The following is a 23,320-nucleotide window of genomic DNA, read 5'->3' as shown; positions in this document are numbered from 1 at the left end:
CCAAGCAAAGGCCAGATGTGCCCCAACATGACGAGAGCTGTGGAGCACCAGCTCTGAGCAACAAACCACTTAATGATGACACACAACTGCAAAGGGGCCACATGCTTACAAATTAAATAAATACACAACAGGCATGGTCAACCAGGCACTGGCTCTGGGCCATGTGGATCTGGCCCTCGCACAGTGCAACATCAACTGTGGTTCCCCGTTCCTTTTGCAGGGTGCTGGATAAGACTCAAAAGTGACCCAAGAATCAGTTCGAGAGCCATTTCCCCTCCTTGCCTGCATCTATTAAAGTGCCGTGAAAAAGCAGAAAATGCTAGGGAAAAATAGCCTGTGCCAAAAACAGATCTCATTTAACTGTGTTTGCAAGGGGGGAGACCAGGGAGCCTCAGTGCACCTCATGCTGCCCTGCCAAGGGCTTCTTCCCATCCCCTCTGCACCAGCCTGTGCCTAACAAGCTGAACAGAGCCAGTGAAGTGTGAGGTGCAAGCACCTTGTCACACCTTGAATTTCTTTAGGGAGGGAAACATGGACCTATTTCCCCCAGGACTGCGTTAAATGTAGATCTCGCCCAGGAACAAGAGCAACAGCATCTTAGCTGCCTGTGCACCATCCTGTGGAGAGGGCTCAATGCTGGGCTCTGTGTGCAGGACCTTATGCCCAGCTTCAGGGCCCTCCCCGGGAAAGCACCAAAGCCCCATCACCCCTGTCTGTCTCCTCAATTGCATAAAGCAGCTTCTCCTTCAGCTGTTTGTAGCTCTTGTAGGGAGGGAGATCCAGATGGTTAAAGCTGAAGAGACAGTAGAGGCTGCGAACAGCACCACGATCCCAATCCTCCTTCCCTCTGCAGGGTCCTCTCCAGCTTCAGCTGCACACAGCAGCTGCCATAAGATACACAGCCAGGAACAGCAGCTATATCCCCTGGGAATGTGGGTGGATGGGACAGAGTGCCCAGGGCCCTGTGCAGCTCCATAGAGGCTGCTCGCTGTTGTCCCCACATGCTCCTAACAGAGCTGAGGAGAAATGACTTACCATATATGGCTCCAAGGCAGCCACATCTCTTTGCCAACTTTATTGATGCAGAATTTCTGAGGCCCATTGCTGCCTGTTAATTATGAGCACAGCAAATCTCAGTACATGTCCAGAAGCTGAAAAGAAAACCCTTTGACACACTATTAGCTGATTGCACCATCACACACCCTTATGATCATAGAAATACATCAGGGCATAAATTCATAGCAGTACTCTTCCTGTTCTGACCCCTTCAGAGAGAACATACAAAAAAGAAGACAGGAAAAAGCTGACAAGCATATTGGCAGCACAGAGAGGGAACAGCATGGCTTCCAAACAAGACAGTTAAACAGCAAATGCTAAAATATATTTATCCATGGACCCGCAAGACTGATCAGGTCCATCTGAGAGTTTTAAAGGACCTTGCTCAGGAAGTCTGAATCACTGAAGTCACTTTTTAACTGATAGTAAATGCTAGAGAAGTTTCAGGGGGCTGGAAAAACCTCATTTGCCAGCAAGAAAAATAAACAAGTGGGTTAAGTTAGCTTGACACCGATTCCAGGAAAGTAAGGGAAAGGCTGGTACAGGCCCCAAAAAGCAGCAAATTAAAGGATGAGAGCAGAATAATGCCACACTGTGGTTTTCTGTAAAGGGGGTTTCATCACACAGAAATCAAAATGAAATAAAAAAATCAAATCTCATTCAAAATGGGATTACAAACTGGACTGACAAAGTTAACTCTGGTGGCATGGTTCATGGCTAAGGAATGTGTCTGGGTACGGCACCCTACCAGATGAAATCACCATGCTCAGACATCACAGCTGCTTCACTGCTGCAGGCTGCTTTGCACTCTGTGATGGACACATGGACAGCCAGGTCCCACCCCCAGCCCCACACCTGGCCACTGCCTCCGCTCAGCTCCCCAGGACTCCCTGGGCACATACATCAATGAGCTCTGCAAACCCCACAACGGGCAGGCAGCACATCCCCATTATGAACTGCAATAGCCGGATCCTCTTCTCGTTGTCCATCTCTAACCACCTACAACAAGGACACAGCAGGAGAGTGGGATCCCTGTCAAGCCTGCAGCTCAGCCAGGCCTGGGGCACCGTCCTGCAGCACGGCTCCTGCCATGACTTACCCCACACCCTGGGACACAGCCCAGGGTGGTCTAGCCCTCACCTCCATTCTTGCATCCTCAGATAAGAGTGTATCCCAAGGGTCTGAAGAGAGCAGCTCTGCCCAGCCTTGCCCTCCTTCAGAGCCATTTCTAACCCCCTTCTTTCCTGGCCAGCACAGAGCAGCACTGCCCAAGCCAGCACAGTTTTATTACATATCACCCCCTTCTGTCATCTTGCCCAAGAGCAGCTAGAAGCACACTGACCACTAAGTACTGCCTGCTGTCCTCAGCAGTGGCACCAGGGCCTCTGCCAGCAACAGCCAAATGCTACTTGCTGAACACATGCTCATGGTTGCATTTTGTTCTTCCTGACAGCCTGCAATGCTGCCTGCCCCAGGCCATGGGCAAAGGATGATCCTAGGGCTGTGGAGTGGGTCAGAGATGCTGCTGGCACTGGGACTGACCTGCCAGAACCACTGGATCTGTTTGCTGTTCTTGGTGTAATGCTGGTAGATGGCATTCTTCTGCCAGTCATTTATGTCAATCTATCTCCTGCATGCCACATAGCATCAGCTGGGGACAGAACCAGGGCCTTGCACCCACCCCTCAGAGCACTGACTCCTCCAGTGCCAGACTTCACAAGGCACAGGCTCCAGCACTGGGCAAGAGCTGTCGGGAGGAATTTCTTGCCTCTTATGAGATGTTTTCTTGCTAATGGACCCAACAAGCCACCCCATAGACCCAACCACCTTCCCATCAGCAGAGCCAAGTGGCAGAGGCTGTGAATGGAGACCATCACTATGTGCCATTCCTAGGCAGCCTGCAGGTGAGAAGCACCGGAACCTCCATGTCCCCCATTACAGCACAGGCACCAGCTTACCTCCAGCTCCTTCTTGTTGAAGTACCGCAGCCACTTCAGCGGCACCACCTCATTGAAGCCATCAAGGAAAGCCTTGGTCTGCTCCTCCACACCCCGTGTGAACCTCCAGTCCGTCAACAGCCTAGGGAGGCAGATGGCAGTCGGCAGGTAGCCAGCAGTGTGGGGAACCATCACCATCCCTCCCGCCAGCAAGGAGGGCCCTGGGACCTGCAGGGGTGCTTGGGGAGTGGGAGAGGGGCTCCTGCAAATCACCAGGGCTCCTCACTAGTGGGTTTGTCTCTCTGCCTCTGAACCCATGAGCAGCAGACAACCCTGAGCACAGACCAGCAGCCTTCAGGAGACTGAGGGGTACAAACCATGTCCCCTGGCTGGAGCCTCTTCAGGAGATGGCCCTGGCAGCCCCCAGCCAGCCTAGCAGCAGACAGGCAGGGTGAGAAGTCTCAACCTCTCTCCCCAATCCTCTTTCCTGAAAGTACTGGCAACTGCCCAGCCAGCAGTAAGCCAGACTGCAGCAGAGACCAGCCAACTGCACCAGCCCATACTTGTCACAGGCCATGTAGCCCAGGGAGGCGGCCACATCACAAGCCCCGTGTTCCCAACCCCAGAACTGCCCTGCATCCAGTGAGGGTACGGCCTGTCGAGGGCCTCAGGACAGCCACTCACATGATGTACTCATCCTTGTTCTCCTCTGTCACCTGGATGCTCTCACCACCCTCCTTTAGCACATGGGTGGTCATCTTGCCCAGGATCTCCATGTCCTGGATGAAGTACAGCTCCAGGCCACACTCCTCCAGGCTGTTCTCCCTGTAGGGGAACACCGGGATGTGATTTCTGACAGAGGCACCTGGCAGCAGCAAGGGGCCGTGAGGAGGAGCACTGCCTCCCCACAGCAGAACAGGTTGGGTCCAAGAAGGAGCATGAGACACACTTGGTCCAGACAATGGAGTTGTAAAATTTGGGGTTGATGGATTCCAGGTCCTTCAGTGTGGACTGCTTGTTCATCATCTGCTTGTAGAAGCATGAAGCCAGTATCAATGAACTTCCCAGAGCCTGCAGTGGGAAAGCGACACCAGGTCACAGGGGATGCCAGGACAGATGGGTGAGGCAAGATGATGCTCCACCACTGGGGCAGCCACGGAGCAAAAGGGAATCACTCACAAGGTCCCAGAGCTGCAGCATGCACTCCCAGCTGGAAACCGGGCTCCCCCTGGCAGTATTGCCCAGGGGCAGCTTGCCCGGCACAGGTGTGCTCACAGCCCTTCTCCCCTCCCCACCACAAATTCCACCACATCTCCTTCTCCCCTCACAGCTCTATTAAGAGCACTTGTTTAAACAGAGCTGTGCTGCAGCTTCCCTGAATCCCTGGCTTCCAGGATCTCCAAGGCAAAGGCAGCCAAAAATAATGCAGACACTTGTCTAGAACAACCCAGCAGAGAGTAATAGTCTGGGGGTTTATTGGTATCCTGCAAGGCACAGGGTAGGGCAGATCAAGGTCCAGAGCAGCTCACAGCTACCTCCTGTGCACACCTTGCAGGGCTGTGGGCCAGGGACCCTTCCCCAAGCTCAGGAAACCCCTGCCAACCCATAGCACATTGGCCTTGGGGAATGGGAGATGAATGGGAGGAGCCACGCTGAGGCTTGGGCAGCTGGAAAATCTCACGCTACTGGGGCTAAAACTAGTCCCTGGAGCTGCAGACCAAACAGCACCTGGGGTAATAGCCAAAGACCTGGAGCCACCCATGCCACCGCCCCTGGGAAACCAGGTCCCCTCTGGCTCCACAGCCATTCCTTGGATTTAAAATACATCACTCCACAGCCTTCCCCACCACACACTCTCAATGGCCCATCTCTCATAGACCCACACTGGAGCAAGAAGGGCTTAAGGAGGGCGACGCCACCAAGCTGAGAACAGCCATGGCAGGCTGCCCCACTGACCACCCCATCCCCTGCAAGGCCCTTGCTCCATGGGAGCATATGAATGAAGCATCTTTCCCCCCAGTGCCTCCCTAACCAATCTTGCCTATTGCCCTGAGCTCTTACCCATGGCGATGAAGTGGCGGATGAAGCGGAATTAGGTGAGGTGGTCAGGGTTGATCTGCAGGCAGTAGTTGTTCTTGCCAGCATACTCAAAGAGGCAATGCATGGGGCTGAGCTCCTCGTGGGACAGGAAGAAGAACCACTCCCTGGGGCAAGAGGAAGAGGGAGCATGGTGACAAGCAGCTCGAGGAGCCTGGGCACCCAGGGGCTGTGCCCCAGCAGTGGACAGCCCTGTGCCTCCACAACACACCCCGCACAAACTAGGTCCCCATCTCCACAGGGTGCTACTGCAGGTGTTGGACGCTGGTGTGACTTTATGAGGGTGTCCTCTGCCCCAGGGGTGCTGTATGTGGTTTGTGAAGCACTTCTGGAGACATCAGCAACAGATGTTCTAGTTTGCCAGATGCCCCACTTGGAGAACTGGGGGTCCCAGCAGGCACCATGTGGCTCAGTCCCACCTAGGCTGTCATACATATACACACACATACTACTGTGCACACCCACCCTGAGTCTCCACACAGGCTCCCCTGGGAGCTCCACCCTGAGCTCAAAGCAGTGCAGAATGGGAGCCATCCTGGCTCTGCTTCCCCAGCCATGCAGGGAGACAGGAGTCCTCAGACGCAGCCCCAGCATCCCGTCCGTGGTTCTACCCTGTGGTAGAACAGCATGATGTAACCTACCATAGGGTAAAACCACTGGCAGGACACAGAGAGAGGTGGAGAGCAGGAGCTCCTGCACCAGAGCCAGGGGCAGCAGCACCACAAAGGAGGAGTGGGCAAGAGCACAGCAGCACGAGTGCTGGAATGGCAGCAGGCAGGGGAAGTGATAGCCCAGCACCAAGGCAAACACCCTGAGTGAGCTGGTGGGGCCTCATGGGGGCACAGGACCCTCCTCCAACCAAGATGCAGCCCATGCCCTGTAGTAATGCCATCCTTGGGGCAGGCACCACACCTGGCACACACCGATTGTCCCAGGAAACACAGGGCCTGTTGGCTGTGGGGAGAAGAAGCCACTTCACCCATCACCCCTTATCCCAAGGGCAGCAGGAGAGCTCACACTGAGTCCCCCCCAGTACTCTCTGTGCCAAGGACAGGCCAGTGCAATGCTTTCAGGGTGTCCCACCATTCCTAAAACTCACTGTTTCCCATTTGAACACCCTTAGGATCCTCTGCCCAAGCAAGTGCTGCAGAAAGGCTGGAGACCTGGGACAGCTGCCAGACAGACTCCTGTGCCTGCACTGCCCTTTAGGGCTCCACACCACAGGCACAGCTCCATCCAGCAGCAGGTCCAGCACCCAGCGCTCACCTGGCAATGCCACTGTAGTCCAGGCCTTCCTCTCCCCGCATGATGATGTACAGGCAGCGCCACAGGTCGTACAACTTCATGTTCATGATCTGGGGAGAAGCAAGAGGAAGAGTCATCGCGGGCTGGTGCAAGGGCCGACTCCACACCTCCCCAGGCACTGCAGCCCCAAGCACTTCCTCACCTGCTGGAAGGAGTCCTCAAAGAGCATCTATCAGGACATGCTGATCTTCACATGGCTAGGCAATGCATTTGACTGCAAACAAGACAGTACACAAGGCTTTGTGCAGGCTGGCACAGTGGCTCCTCTGACCCTGGCCCATGGGGTCAGGTCATTCACATACCCATCCAGCACAGCAGCTCTGAGCTGCCAGGGCCCTCTGGCCACTCTACTCACATGGCAAAGGAAGTGGAACTGGTGGCACTTCCAGCGAAAGCTCCGGTCATATGCAGCTGGGGAGCCACCCTGCTTGCTCCTGCAAAAGCAGCATGGGCCTTGGCTCAGCATCCTGAGCTGCCTGGCACAAGCTGCCTGACCCCAGCATCCTCATCGCCTGCTGGGCAGAAGGAAGATGGCTGGGGTGCAGCTCTCCCCTGTCAGAGCCAGATGTGAGCCCCTAAACCCACTGTTCAGTGTCTTTGCAACAAAGCTGACCCACTTTCCTTACTCTGTGTCACGACCACAGGAAGACATGAGCTGCGAGCAGGCAGCCCGAGCTCCAGCTCCCAGTGCGCAGCCAGGCTGGAGGGTGAGGAGCTCAGCCCAGAAGCATTTACCCAGACTCGCATCCAGGGCATGGGTCCTTGAAGGTCATGGTGCAAGTGTTGTGGTCCATGAAGTAGTGCACACCCTCATTTGTGTACTTCATCTCCCAGCTGGGTGGCAGTGGTGGCTCCTGGATCATCCTGCCAACAAAGAAAGGGTCAACAGGCAGGCACCTCAGGCATCTCACCCTCAACTGTGGCCCTCCAAATTATTGCCCTTGGGGACAACCTTCAATTTGCAGCTCAGTTCTGTGCTAGACAAAGAAGGAATTCACAGTATGGGATTAGTGTGCCTGCAGGCTACAGCTTCACTCCCTGTCTGTGGGAGAGGCAGCCTCAGTGGAGGCCTGGGCCAGGTCCTCAGCTGGGGCAGGCCTCTGGAGAACCACCACCCCAAAGCTCTCAGGAGCCCAAGAAGAGCCCTGAGGGAAGGCAACAGGGCAAGGAGAAAGCACCTCTTTCTGCCCAGAAAAACCTCCAGTCTTCCCTATGACTTCCTCTGCAGCCTGCTCAGTCCCCTGCATGAACAGCTCTTGGCATCCAGTAGCCTATTGCATGGACCTTCCAAAACCACAAGCATCCTCCCTGCTCCCCCCACAGGCTGCCTACTCCTGCATGCGAAGGTCTTCTCACTGGGTGGTCCGTGTGTTGTGGTTCACGTAATACACTTGCCCACTGTCCTGTCTCTTCTCTAAGAGAAAAAGGAGAGGAAGTGTTAGCTGGAGCACCCTGGCCAGTCCTGACCCACAGTCTAGAGAACAGCCCTCCCCTTCCCAGCTCATGAGAATTTTGTCAGCTCCTCTGTCCCACCTCCCCACCAGCACTACCCCTGCTCATTTGGAAAAGGCCTTACATTTTTTCTAGTGCAGAAGCTGACACACCTCCAGGGAAGGCCAGCAAGTGGGAGGTGCCATGGCAGAGGCCAGCCCTGCCAACATGCTGCCAGGCTGGCACAGGAGGCATGCTTGGCCATGCACCTCGCTGGGCAGGTGGCACACGCACCCTCCTTCAGACACTCAGCACTCCACAAGCCCAGCAGCCCTCCCTGTGGATCTGCAGGTGCTTCCTCAAACACATCCAAGCTCCCTGCCTGGCTGTACTGCTGGTGCACCAACCCCCCTCCTCTGCTACACACAAGCATAAAACAATCCTGCCACTCACCCCAGAACCACTGCTCAACCCCCCTCCATGCCTAAAGCCTCACCCCCTTCCCAACACACGCTTCCAACATCATTTTCACATTCTGAAGAGCAAGAGCCACCCAGCCATGTCTGGGCACCATGTGCCCTGACCTGCTGATGATCCTGCACCTGCTCCACACCCCACCAGCCCCTGGGTGCCTGCACCCACACTGCACAGCCCTTCTCACCCTGTCTGCATGCCCACCAACAACCCCGCTCTGCCTCTTGACAGCCACCCCCTGTGCCCGCCTGACACCTCCCCACAACATATGTGCCCCACACAACACACCTCCTCCCTCCATGTGCCTGCATCGCTCCCAGCATGCAGGGCCCTGCTCCATGCCGGCCAGGACACCCTGCACACACACTGCCCTGTCACCTCCCAGCCACCGCAGCCACCCCCTCACCCCATCTCACCCCCAGACTGTGGGAAGCAGCTCACACACCATGGTTCTGGCAGACCCCATATATGATGACTGGGACTGCATCTATCCTGGGAGCTCAATCCATGCAGAGCTGCGCCTCCCCCCAGTCTGCCCAGATGAAACTGGGGACAGGGCCCCTTTCATCTCGGATCCAGGAGGTGGATCACCCAGCATGACAGCAAAGGCTCCAGCATTGTCCCCATAGAGACCCTGCCCTTAGAGACCACCTCTTAGCAGCCTTGAGCCTTCTCTGCCCTGCTCCAAGCTCCCCACAGTTTTAACCCCTCTCCTGCCTGGCACAGCACAGCCCATCTGCACCCACAAGCATCTCAGCCTGCCCTCTTCAGGGATGCTCTCGCCATGGAGGGGGCCTCTCTTCCCTGAGGATGGCACAGGGATCTATCAAAACCTTCTGGCACACAATGCTTGGACCATGGGGGCAGGACAGCCAGCCCTGCTCCTGCCACCTCCCAGCCTCACTGTGGATTGAGACAGAGCATCTCGGGAGGCAGGTAGAGCAGTGGGATGGAACCCTGCTCAGCAGAGGAGGGGTCTGGGGACAAGCGAGGAGTTGGATCCCCAACCTCTCCCCCAGTCCAAAGAACAACTACAAACATTTCTGCATTCGGTAGCTGAAAGAAGCTGGGAACTCCTCCAGGAAAAGGGGAAAAAAGGAAAAAAAGCTGGATTTCAAATCAGAGATCATGCTAATCACAGGCAGGCTCAGCCCCACATGCAGCAGAGCACAGGGAACACTGGCTCCCCAGCCACCATTCCCATTAACACCAGGGATGGGAGTGCAGGAGCTGCTGACAGCACCATCCTGCACTCCCAGGGTCCTGCTCTGGGTGACAGAGGAGTGTCCTCATCGAGGCTGTGCGGTGAGTGTGGTGGCAGGCAGGTGAGGTGGCTTAGTACTTACCCCAGCCAGGAGGACGGGGACCGAGAGGATCACTGTCAGACGGAGCACCGGATGACTAGAGACAATAGAGAGGGCAAAGCCACAAAATTAAACGAGGGCAGGACGCCTGGGAAGAGTGGATCGCAGCAGTAAGCCGAACAGCCTGGCTCCCACTTGCCTCCCCTTGGCCTGCAGCTGCCAGAGAACTAAAACCAAACCAAACCAAAACACCCCAACAACAAAAAAAAAACACAACAAAAACAAAACAAAACCCCCCCCCCCCCCAAAAAAAAAAAAAAAGCACAAACTAAACAGAGGCTGTGGCAACCAAGGGGGTGGTGTGGCAGGGGCTGTGCCGCACAGAGGGAAGTGGGACAGCATGGCAGGGTCCAGATGTGCACAGCTCCTGCCGCCTGTCCCCACCAGATACACCTCCAGCCTCCTCCAAGAACCACACACAAGGGGGAGGAATATCGCAGGCCTCTCCAATGAAATCATTCCCACAAGCCCAGTCCACGCCCAGCACTTCCTGGCAGGCTGGCGTCTCCCTCCTCCTGAGCAGGGTGCAGGATGCCCTTGCACTGAGGCCACATTCATCCCGCGCAGATGGACAGCTCCGCGCACTGCCACCCCCCCGGCAGGTCGGGGGCCACTGCACAAAGCACCTTTCTTCTTCCCCAGGGCAGGCAGAGCCAGTGGCCATCACCCAGCCTGAACCGGAGGATGCCCTGGGACAGAGGGAGCAGGCTGGAATGCTGCCCCACGACTAAGCCCCCCATCTCCAGCTCCAATGGAGGTCCCTGGGGATGGATGCACAGCCCCGACAGTTGGGGGTCCAGGGAGGAGGAGGCCTGCAAGTGCTTTTAACAGTTAAATAAGAAAATCATTGTTACCAAAAAGGCATTTTCATTGTACCTCCTGAAACCCAGCTGCCAGAGAGGGGCCACGTCCCAGCCCTCAGCACTGGGCTGGGGATCAGAGGTAGCCTGGGCTCAGGAAATGCCAGGGCCCCCCACTCTGAGACAAGCAACCAGCACTCAGGACACCCGTGGCAGCCCAACACCCCAGGGATGTCCTGGGGGACGACAGGGATGGGGCTGACACAGTCCGTGCCTGAGTGTAGTCTCTGGTACCCACATGCTAGGACTGAGCGCAGGAGGCACTGCCCCAGCATGGTGTGGGGCAGCCTCTGCTCTCTCCCTACCCAAACAGGCCAGAAAGAGCCACAAGCTGAGCCACGTCCAGCGGCATCACCTCACTGTGACCTAAAACCAGCTAATTAAAGTTAACAGGGCAGGGACACAAGAGCCTGGGGCAGAGGTCTGGGGAGCCATCCCTCCTGCAGCGCTCCACAGCCCCTGGGAACAACCTGGCCCCTTGTGCCAACAAGATCAATTGGTGCAAGGGATGCTGCATGCAGGCACAGACTGGGGAGCCCTGCACCACTGAGGTGGCAGAGTAGTCCCTGGCTGCACCCTGGCCCCCCATAAACTGTGGCTTCCCCCAGGGGCTGCATGGAGATAGCTCTGAATTGCCCAGGGCTGCAGCACTGCTCATCCATCACCTCCCCACCTTCCTCTCCCAGCAAGGATGGCAGGTGGATGCTGGAGATGGGATGGCAAAGAAAAGCAGAAAGCCCCTTGGGGAAGGAGGCAAAGAAGGAGACATCACTACTGGCAGCAGAGAGCTTGACAAAAAAAGGTACAGCTGTTCCATCAGGCTAAATTTGGAACACAAGTCCCTCTCTCTGCTCTCCACAGAGCCTGGCCAGGGTGAGTTGCACAGCACTGGAGCAGCTCCAAGGCTGATGATACCGGAGATGGGAGTGAGCGACAGGCCTGGAGCCCTGTTCAGCCTCCAGTAGAAGCTCCCTCCTATTCTGAGGAGCACAGGCTGGCAGTGGGCAGCAGAGCTGTGGCAATCCAGTTCCTGCTGCAAGGCTTGGAAGGGCTGGTGAGTTGTCCAGGAGAGACAGGCAGGGGGAAGAGAGGGGCAGAGCAGCTTCCTGCACCCCCAGTTGTGCCTCAAGCAGAATGGACTTTGCACAACTGCTCTGGCTGCACCCTCTCCCAAAGAGCATCCAAGCTCCTGACTGTAGCACAGAGCTCACACCAGCATTGCTTGGACATGCCAGCCTTCTGGCTTTCTCCAAGATGAGATAAGCATCGGGGAGAAGCTGGTCACTCTGCTCTGCCCACCTTCACCCCACACTTGCCCTGCAGACCTCCTGCCTCCTGGCAAGAGCCATGTTTTTCACCCAGCTGACAATGGACAGCACTGGGACATCACTGCTCTGGGAGGTGGAAATGCTCCAGCCTGGCTCTTTCCCAAGCATTACTCACACTGCAGCACAACTGCCACCAGCACTGTCCCAGTTATCAGAGGGTGCTCAACACCACTGGAAGCCAGGTCCCAGCTCTAGCAACAAAGGCAAGGCCAGGACAAGAGTGGTCTCTGCCCAGAAGCTACTGCTCTGCAGGGCTGTTGAAAGTCCATTCCCTGAGCAAGGAAGCACAACTACTCAGCCCACACCAGAAACCAGGGGAAGCAGAGAAAACAGGAGCAAGCTCACCAAGCCTAGCAAGTGCTTGTTCCCTGTATTCTCTGGTCCACTGGCTCTTGCAGCCCTCACCATGTCATCATTTGTACATTGGGTCTGCAGCTACTGCTGCTGACTCCTGCTGCCACCCAGGACCCAACCACGCTGTCCTCAGCCCAACGGAGACTTGGGGCAGGATAAACTCACCCCCAAGAGCCTCCCCTCCTGCTACAGACCAGGCTCCCATGGCTTCCTCAGCACATGCCCAGCTCCTACAGCATGCAGCAAGTTCCATAAGCCTTGCAGGTCAGCAGCAAGGCTTGCCTGATGGGAGACATGAGAGAAAGCATGTGCCCAGCCATGCTGACACTTCAGGGACACTGGGGACAGGATGTTAAGGACACCTCCCACCACCCTTCAGGGCCATGCAAGCTGTTTTATAAAAATAAAGTTACTCCCAGGCAGTTCTCCACATGCAGAGGAGCTTGTGGGCTCTAACACAGCCCAGCAAGCAAGCACCTCCCCACACTCCATGTCTCCTGGGTGAGACTGGTGGGTGAACCAGGTGAGATCCCTGACACCACCACCACCCTAGCTCTCACCTGATACAGGAATCTTTGGCTGAACTGCTGCATGGCTCCTTGGAGCTGGTTTCGCTGGGACTGCCACTGCTCATAGTTCCTGACATATTCAGCCATGGGGCATTGCCATGTGGTGGTCTGGGTGTTGTGGTCTACGTAGTAATACCTACCTCAAGGATCCACATGTTTCTCCCACCTGGAAACACCAGGGGAAGATGTCACTGTTTGTCCTCAGACAACTTGGTGGGTCTTGCTGGCAGATGCTTCCAGCTGCCATATGTCAACTCAGTACAAATGCTGGTGTGAAGGCAGAAGAAAGAAACCCCAAAGAGGTCAGGATTTGTGGTTGAGTTCTGCCCCTTGGAAATACAGGTGAGAAAAGCAGCTCATAGTCCTCCAAGAGAGGAAGACCCAAGAGCTGCCTGGACCCAGATGTCCAGCTATAGAGACCATAACTTTTCATTGTGCTCTGACACTACAGGCTGACTTCAGACACTTGCTCTCTGGCTCCTCTCACAAGACTAAGATACCCTTTAACATGAGGGGTCCATTCCCATCTCCAGCACAACCACCAGTTTCACAGCTGAAAGGGCTCTTTTGGGCAAAGATCCACCAGAAGGAAATATAAAATACAAGTAAGTCTTGCACAAGGCACATGAAGCCTAGATGGGATGCCTACACACTAGCCAAGTTCACACCAGGATGCCATAAGCATTCTTCCAAGACAGCTGACCTCTGACAAAGGCAAGGCACTGGCTTGGAAACCTACACAGAAGGGAAAGAACATATGTGGGGTACTCCTAAACCTGCCTTTCCAGGTAACAGCCTCTCTCTTTTAACACCAGACATTTAAAGCTGTTGCAGGATCAGAAAGCAGCTGCAGAAATCACAACTTAACTAAAGGTAGTATGTGCCCACAGGAACCTGAAGGCTCCCATGGAAAAAGGACAGATTTGTATTTCACTTTCACACATTACATTGGTGGTTAAAGCACACTTCAGTCATTCCAGCCCTAAACAAACTCAGTCTAGAGAACAACAGTTTGGCTGTACTGAGTTCTCTGCTTTTAGGAGCACAAAGAAGTGAGAATTCAACAAGCACATGGATCCCAGGGCTGCGTATAGCCTTTATAACCTGAAGACTGTTTACTCCTGCAAATGAAAGCATGGCCCTCCTGGACATGAGTTTTGCAGAGTGCTTCCTGCAGGTCTCATGGAGCTGAGCAGCATTGTCTTCTCAAGTACAAGCAGACCCCAGTGTGGCTGAGAACATAAGAGGCCCCTCTGAGAGAGCCCAGGGTCCAGCTCCAGGTTGGGGCACACTAAGCATGCATGTTTCTGCTCACCAGGAGCTCAGCCCTCATCTAGAAGCATGTTTTTCCAGATGACATGAGGCCCACACCCTCCCTTCTCCTGGTCCTCAGGGGGACTTTGCTGGCATCCCATCCTAAAGGCCCACCCCCCTGCTCTGCCCACAGGTGTTCTGCTGCTCAGGTGTTCAGTGATTTCTGTGGACTGTTAAAAAAAATAATCCTCTAACAGAGGTCAAAATCCATCAGATTGGAAGGCCTTTTCCTTTCTACAAATGCTGAGAAGACCTTTCTGAGGATACAGCATGTGTTTTCAGGCCAGTAAACACTTGGCCATCTCACCCCATTTCCTTTTAGGAATGAAAAGACTTTCCTGCCACCTTCCCCCCTTTTGCACAGACTCCTGTGTGTCTGCTACAAGAAGTTAGTTGAGTATCTGAGATGCCAGCTGCCCCCAGAGCCCCTCACCCTGGAGGAAGAGGCCTCTCCCATGTGGTGGTCTTGCTGTCTACCATTAGGCAGCTCTTGCTGTTCCCACCTGCAGAAAAAAAAGTAATAATGAGACAGCTGATATTTGCTAGCCCAGAGCCCAAATTCTGTCTGAGGGGGAGCTCCCAAAACAAACTGCCCTTTGCAATGGCAGCCAGAGTGACTGCATCCCACTGCAGGGCTCCTCAGGCATCTGTCCCCTGCTCCAGGGCCAGGTGGGGAGAGCAGCACCCCTCGGGAGAGTATATGAAGCAAACCCAAGGTAGATGAGATGGCACCTGTCCTCTCCTCAAACACAGAGGAGAAGTGAAAGGTTCAGCTGGAACAAGCAACATGGATCCAGCAACTGCAGCCCCTGCATCGGCAGGGCAGCCAGAACCAGAGCCTTTCTGCATGTAGGACCAAGTGATGTCACAGTCACTTTCATCTACCTTAAATCCTGCCCCAACAGCCTCCCTAGCAAAGCTGTTTGCACATGTGCCCATCCACTCGGACCACAGTTGTGCAGCCCAACCTCCCCCAGATCAGTGACTGTAATTAATAATCACCTTATTACCCAGAACGTCCAGAGAGCTGCAGCTAGTGGATTTGCAAGCCCACCTCCTCACGTTGCTTAGCTACAGCATTCTAACCTTTCTTTAAAATAAAGAATGAGAGCAGGTCTACATGGCAGTTGTTTGGATTGCTAGATCAAGATGATCAGAGAGGTGCTTGCAGCAGCCTGCTTTCCAGAAACAGGTATCATTTGGAGCATAAATTCATCATTTCCTCCAGAAAGTAGGAGGGTCAGCATAAGATTTCACACAGGGTCAGTTTTATGCCCTGTGAGTTTTTTATGCCAGTTTTATTTGGCTTTTCTTAATACATCTTTAAAGGGAAGCCTTTGAGTTTGGGCTGGAGATGAATTTTCTCCTTGGCAGCCCTCCCTCTCACTGCTGACAGACATTGTTTAAAGACATCACATGGCCACAAGGCACTTGGTTGGGAGGTGGCCCCTAAGGGGAGCCAGTGTGATGGGGAGGCCTGGCTTTACAAGGCTACACTGAAACCATGCTTTGCCTTAATTCATTCATGAAAGCGTATGCCTTGGCAAAGGTAAAAGCTCCATGGAGCACTGAGCTTTCCTGTCAGCTTTTATTCTGCAACAGAGAGGTGAGCTGGCAGCTGCTGACAGATCCAGTGTTCTCCTGCCACACTTCTGCTCACCCAGGTCTCCCTCCCAATTCAATCTTCAGTCTCAATCATCACAAAAAGTTCTAGAAAATTAATAGATCGGCTTCTGTTGTGACAGCAACAAATGGGGGCTTGCAGAAAGCAGCCCTTGTGACGGAGATGCTGTAAGCACTAATGTCCCATCACCTGGGCTCACACCAACCCTGCTCACCCTCAAAACTCCTCAGGGAGTTTCTGAAGCCACCAAACAGTGACCTCAGCCACAACCACAGGTCACGCACATCGCAGCCTTATTACTGCTCTCAAAAGTGGTGGGAAGGCAGAAATGGGGAGTTTCTGCTGTGTTCCCAAGCCCAGGCAGGGTGCCATCAGCTGGGGACCCCAGCAGTCTATCAGCCACGCAGGCAGCCTGGAAACCCTTTCCCTGGGCAGAAGGCACTCTTGCACTCCAAGATAAAGAGTCAGTTCCCCAAAAGCAGGAAGGGAAAATGAATGCCAGGCTCAGGATTAAGCCAAGAGATTGTCTAACCCTTTGGATGGATCTAAAAGCTGCAGCACCACCTGCCTACAGTGAGGACAACCCCAGCCTGACATCCCACCCGTTCTATCCATGCTGGCATACAGTGCTTCAGAGATGAACAGGACCTCAGCCTTGTGTACACAGAACTGGTGGTGCCAGCAGTTGTTACTGGAGGGGACAGGTCCTCCAGACTTATTAACAACAGGTTCTGTGATCAATATGGCTCTGAAGACTTGGAAGTCCTTTATGACAAGAGGCTCTCAAGCCCCCAGGTACCATTTCTGTGGTTCTAGAGACCAGAAAACCCACAATGAGGACTCCTCCAGGACAGAGAGTTTCTGGACCCCTCTCAGATACACCTCTGGGTGCCCTCATGACTGCAAAGAGCCACGCAGGACTAGGGAAAGCTGCTGGTGGTGGCAGCTACTGATTTGATGTCCTCTGTTCCCATCTCACACCCTATGCAAACAGTTGACAAGATCACATGCTCCTCAGGTCAGCAGCTCCCTGGTGATCTGGAAAGTAAGTTTGCTGAGGGCTGCTTTGCCCTACAAACAGCAAATTACCACTGTTAAACAGAAAGCTGGGATGAGCTGTTGTCATTGCTAACACACAGCAATGGCCTGAGAGACAGGGACATGGTGGCACACCCAGCCTTGCTCAGATCACCTTGCCCAGTCTTAGCTGGCTTCAGCCTTTTTGAGCTTCCCTGCATCCCACAAGGGGCAGTTTGGGGAGACGCAACCACAGGCTTTTCCTCTGGGGACACTAAGTCCAGCTGGCATTCCTGCCCTACGCCTGCTGCCACATGGCCACCAGCAAGGAAGATCAGTGCTTGAGCAAGCACTAGATGGTGGGAGCTCTCACCCATGTGCACCACTGCTGCAAGCATGGATCGTGTGACATGTCGGCCCTCACTTGCTCCCCTCCAGCTGCCCACAGGGATCCAGCAGTGGATACCAGGAGCAACAGGCGGTGTGAAGTGGCATTGCTGAGGCAACCCTGCAGTCCAAACAAAATGCCCTCTTTATGTAAGAAACCACAGCCCCATGCATTCTGCCAGGAAGCATAACGTACCTCTTTGTACAGGTGAAACAGCGCCGTGTATACACACTGTGCTAACGGCCGGCTGTCCCCATGCAGGATCATCACTGACAGGAACCAGATGAGGAGCCAGTGCCTCTCCTGCCCTCTCCCCTTTTGCTACTGATCTGTTCAGAAGCCCCTATGTGAGAAACAGGATCCTGCACCAAAGGCCCCGAGTGCTGCAATCATCTGCTCCTGTGCCACATACACTCCCTGGCTCCATAAGGAAGCACGCTCTGCCCAAGCCAGGAGGATGTGAAGGAGGTTCTGGTCTCTGTTGGGGCTGGAATTATTCACAACACCTTCCAGCACCCTCCAGAGTCCCAGATGTGTGAGATGCCTTTGTGCCTGCCACATCTGGTACAGATATTCAGCTATCTGAGCAGAATAAATAGCTCTGAATCCCCACATGAATCCAGCCACTCTCGACTCCATCTGCACTCAGCCTGGCACAAGCAGGGACGCTGGGGCTCAGCACACCCACCAGCACGCAGTGGGAAAAGCTGCCACCCCTCCAAGAGGCTGAAGTGCTGTCCTTGGCTCCCACAGATTAAAGAAGATACTGGGAGACTGAGGCAGGGCTCATACAGAAAGCAGGAAGGACATGACAGCTTTTTCCAGCTCTTTAGCACTGGAGCAACTGGCAGCTCTGCAGGGGATGTTGCTCCTGTGAGCGGCAGAGCAAGAATTCACAGGCTTTGCAGTGCTCTCTGCACAGACATCCCCTGGGAGCCAGGCCAGCAAGGGGCTATCCTGCATGGCTTTCTGCAGAGTACACTGCTGCCAGAGCTGAAGTGGCCTGGGTTTGTCTGCATCCCTTCTGCCTGAGACATCACTGCCTCTATCAGCCCAGGCAGCCGCATCCCCATCTCCCAAGCTGGGCCCCAAACCACTAGTCAAAGTAATACCCTGGTGTGGTGAGCCAGCCAAAAATCAGCTGCCCTGGATCAAGTCTCAGGAGATCCCCAGAAGCTCATTTACACCACCCCAGGGCCACAGTGTGTTTGTGCAATCTGTGTTTAGCAAAACCCTATTAACCCAGAACCTGGTCTGGCAGCTCTCGGGGCAGATCTCACATCATGGAGAGCTCAACAGACTCAATTCTCTGCTCTCTGTCATCTGGGAAGACCTTGGTACATGGTCTCCACTTGACTGAGCAGGTCATCTGCTACTCAAGCCAGCCTAGCATGAGCATAGGATTTGGACAGCACATGCAAGAGGGTTTTTGCTTTCTTTCCCTCCTGCAGGTCCTACGAGCGAGGACAGGGAGGGACTGATACACAGGGTAATAATCTAAGGTGTCTCCAGAGATACAAATTCCACAAGCTCAGCCTGGAGGATGGCTCACACCCCCTTCACTGCTCTTCTCCAACCATCTCCCAAAGCACACAGCTTTATCCTCCTCCCCGCTCTGACATGCCCAGTTTTCTGGCATGTGAGCACTGCAGGGAGACAGGCACAGGGAGGACATGGGCCACCCTTTCACCTGTCTGGGCCAGGTAAATGCATGTCTGGTGTCTCTCAGAAAGCCATGCTTGCAACCTTCCTGAGCCTCTGAAACCCCAATCCTGAGATACCCATGGGCTCCTCTCCCCCCCTTGGAAAGAAACAACAGCCTGTTTCCAACTCAGGCTGTGCAGAGATGAGGAAAAGGAGACCTTCAGTCTACCTGGTAGGAGCAGAAAGGGGCACAAGCTCTGGCTGGAATAAAGGCCTTTTTCAGAGCACTGGACTTTTCCAGCTGCCTGGAAACAGGAAGTGCCCAGGCCAGAGAACAGAAACACTTACACACCCTGCACAAAGACACACTGAGCTGTTAACCCTAATTACCTGTGACTGACACAGGAACAAGGTCCTGACCTTCCAGGCATTACCTCAGCCAAAAGAAAATAAACAGCTCCCTTCATAAGAAACACAAGCCATTTTCACCCCCCCCCCCCCCCCCCCCCCCCCCCCCCCCGCATTTTCAGTCTAGAATTAAAGGTGTCTGAAATACAAGGGGAGAATGACCCAGCTGCAGCAGAGAGGAGCTGAGCCCAGAGCCTGACTGCAGCCCCACCAAGAGCCAGCATGCCCACCAACAGTGCTCAGCTAGCCCCAGTTCTCCTCCCAGTCCCTTCCCCGCATCTCCCAGAGGAGGAGGATGCACAGCACCCACACCAGAGAAAAGAACAGGCATAGCTATGTGAGGATCCTGCCCACCTCCCCCGAACAGTGGCCAATGTCTCCACAGTGTCTGTGGAGTGCATGCTCCTGCCCTTCTGCTCAGAGGGAGCTCCCTGGAAATCCATGCTCTCTCATGCATTTTTCCCTGACTGATCCCTTCAGTATCCCCAGGACAGCAGAGGACTCTGCTGCTCCCCTGGGCATGGATGCCCAGAGGCTGCTTGATGCAGACACAAATCACTGTATATTACCTGAGACCCACAACAGACACAGATAAGACCCCAGCGCAGAGGAGGGATCCACAACAGTGAAGCCCCAGGCAGAGGGCTCAGATGAGAGAGCACAGGCTGTGCCAGGTGACCAGGGATGCAGGGATCCCCAACAGGCACCCTCAGGACCATCGTTTCCACCAACTCCCAGTGCAGCACAGCCCCCTCCTGTGAGGGTGGTGAGGCACTGGAACGGGTTGCCCAAGAAAGTTGTGAATGCTCCATCCCTGGCAGTGTTCAAGGCCAGGTTGGAGAGAGCCTTGGGTGACATGGTTTAGTGTGAGGTGTCCCTGCCCATGGCAGGGGGTTGGAACCAGATGATCTTAAGGTCCTTTCCAACCCTAACTATTCTATGATTCTATGATTCTTCCAGCACACAGCAGTGCCCCAGTTTGCTCATGTCCCCACTAACTGGCCCCTTCAAGGGAACAAAAGTCTCAAGCAGAAGTCAGAGCTTACCCAGTGGGCAGAGCATCCAGGGCCAGCACCACTGCCTGGGCTGGCAGGGCACTGGAGCTGGAAGCTGGCTCCTCTGCTTCTACAGAGCTGGTCAAGGCAGGAAGAGCAGGAGTGACGGAGCCATCAGCTATGCTTGCTCCCACTGCTGGCCTTTCCTCTTCAATGTCTGCAGCACCCACTGCATCTCCGTTCACTGGAAAGGCAGAGAGCAGAGATGTCAGCACCCAGAAAGGGTAATGGGGTCCTGGCTAATCTACTGCACCCATGCAGCCCTAGAAGCAGAGCCCGTGGTGGGTGGCAGCCACTAACCACCCAAACACAGGACTTACAATGCTCCCAGCCTACAGCAATGGCAGCACCTCCTTCACCCAGCAGTCAGACCCCTCTGGGAACCACTGCTAATGCCTTTGTTCCAAGAAAAAAGCTCAGTATCTCTCCTGCAACTTGCAAACACACTGTGTGCCTGTTGGGAATTCAGGTACAAGCAGGAGCTCAGAAACTGCTTGTGCAGCATCCTCCCAGGCAGAGGGAAGCCCAGGCTCAGCAAGTCAGCTGCACTGGTAAGAGCTAAATGTTGCTGGATTCCACTGAGCTTATGGAAAAAGGAAGTGGAAGAGACAAAGCAAAGGGAAAATACAAAGCAAACTGATAAGGAAGAAAATGCAGACCAGAAAAATTAAAGGGAATTTGCTTGATGAACATTTATTAGATAACCAAAAACCCTGATACCTGGCAGTCCAGCAGAGGATAACTTTCACCACAAGACATCCTGGCTTCAGTGGCAAAGCAAAAGCATTAAAACCAAACCAGCAACAACTGTAGTAAGGGATACAGATGGAGCTCCACAAGTTAGACTTGAGAAACAGAAAAATAAAAGCAAAGTATCTGTGTCTACAAGACCAAGCATTTAAAAGTATTGTAGGATAAAGCCTCAAAACAGTATAAACCCCCACAGACAGGGGACTGAAGAACTACAAACACTGTAGAAGAGGCAAACTGCTCAGGACACTTCTGCTTTTCAGCTGGAGGGTAGCAGGACAGCATCCTGCAGCACCAGAGAAATCTTGGTACACAGCATGAGCAACTAAAGAAGCCCCTCAGGCAGCACCTACAGGCAAAGACTTCCAGGTCAGCAGGCTCACAGCAACTTGCACCAGAATCCTACAAGACTAAGCTGAGGAGGTATCAGACTGCTACTCATTTCTAACAAGCCTTGGAAAAGGGCAATTTTAGAAGCTTCAATCACATTGTGCCAGTCTTCAAAGGGAACCTGCAGAATGACCCAGGTAACTACATTTTGATCGGTTTGATCTAAGTCCTGGACAAAGCAGGGGAAAAGCTGATCCAAAGTTCACCTGATAAGGAAGGGCTCCAGGCGAACACAGCTAGGGCTAAACAATGTGGCTGTGCAGAAAACATGCCTTGAAATAATCTCCTTTTATTATCCGATGAAATTACAGCTGTGATAAATATAATGGAGAACGTTCTTGCAACAGTCTGCTCAAAAAAAACATGATAATGTCACCAAAATGTACCAAACTGAGGAGGAAGAGGTTGGTTTCTAGAAGCATTCCAACAGAGCACAAGTAAGGGTGTCAGTATTAATCCCAGCCACCAAAAATACTCATCTACCCATCCTCCAGTGTAAAATCATCACCGACAGTACTTGCTGGAGACACAGAGGTTGAGTGAGTGGCAAACAAGTGACAAGGACAGCAGTCATAAAGACACTGGGGAAGCTGGGGCTGGGACAATAAAACATATTTTAAAACCAAAGCCAAGGAGCCAAGTTGTACTCAGGAACAAAAACCTCTGTCCGCAGCCTGAGGGAGTGTCCCACAGACAGCAAGGGCACCAGGAAGGGCTGGGTGAGCACAGGGAACAGAACACATTCACACCCAGTACAGCACTGCAACAAACCAGAGACCAGTCACAGCCTCAGGGAAAGAAGCAGGACCAGGAGCTAGAGCTGAAAAGCACCATTTCACACCAGCTTTCTGCTCCCCTCCACCCAAAATCTCTAACTCTCTATCATAGAAGAGTTAGAGTTGGAAAGGACCTTAAGATTAGTTCCAACCCACCTGCCATGGGCAAGGACACCTCACACTATACCATGTCACCCAAGCCTCTGTCAAACCTGGCCTTGAACACTGCCAGGGATGGAGCATTCACAACTTCCTTGGGCAACCCATTCCAGTGCCTCACCACCCTCACAGTAAAGAACTTCTTCCTTATACCTAAACTAAACTTCCCCTGTTTAAATTTTAATCTGTTATCCCTTGGCCTATCACTACAGTCCCTAATGAAGAGTCCCTCCCCAGCATCCTTACAGACCCCCTTCAGATACTGGAAGGCTGCTATGAGGGCTCCACGCAGCCTTCTCTTCTCCAGGATGAACAGCCCCAACTTTCTCAGCCTGTCTTCATATGGGAGATGCTCTAGCCCCTTGATCATCCTCATGGCCCTCCTTTGAACTTGTTCCAACAGTTCCATGTCCTTTTTATGTTGAGGACACCAGAACTGCACACGAGGTCTCACAAGAGCAGAGTAGAGGGGCAGGATCCCCTCCTTCGACCTGCTGGTCACGCTCCTTTTGATGCAGCCCAGGATACGGTTGGCTTTCTGGGCTGCAAGCGCACACTGCCTGCTCATGTTAAGTTTCTCATTGACCAACACCCCCAAGTCCTTCTCCACAGGGCTGCTCTGAATCTCTTCTCTGCCCAACCTGTAGCTTGCCTGGGATTGCCCTGACCCACGTGTAGGACTTTTCACTTGGCATGATTAAACTTCATAAGGTTGGCATCAGCCCACCTCATAAGCATGTCAAGGTCCTTCTGGATGGCATTCCTTCCCTCCAGCATATCAACTGAACCACACAGCTTGGCCTCATCGGCAAACTTGCTGAGGGCCCATTCAATCCCACTGCTCACGTCACCGACAAAGATGTTGAACAAGACTGGTCCCAACACCGATCCCTGAGGGACACCACTCGTTACTGGTCTCCAGCTGGACATACAGCCATTGACCACAACTCTTTGTGTGCGGCCAACCAGCCAGTTCTTTATCCACTAAGTGGTCCATCTATCAAATTGATGTCTCTCCGG

General features: G+C 53.8%; 1 pseudogene; it reads right to left on the bottom strand.

Moving 5' to 3' along the window:
* Window positions 1-249: 249 nt before the first annotated feature.
* Window positions 250-23,320, bottom strand: part of LOC130605826 (NEDD4-like E3 ubiquitin-protein ligase WWP2) — a 37,153-nt pseudogene continuing 14,082 nt past the window's right edge.

This window comes from Pezoporus wallicus, unplaced genomic scaffold (assembly GCF_028554395.1).
Source record: "Pezoporus wallicus isolate ANWC-B61680 ecotype Strahan unplaced genomic scaffold, APGP_CSIRO_Pwel_v1 contig_8114, whole genome shotgun sequence".
Taxonomy (NCBI): domain Eukaryota; kingdom Metazoa; phylum Chordata; class Aves; order Psittaciformes; family Psittacidae; genus Pezoporus; species Pezoporus wallicus.
Note: the sequence above shows the minus strand (reverse complement) of the source record. Positions and strands in the feature narration are given on the sequence as shown.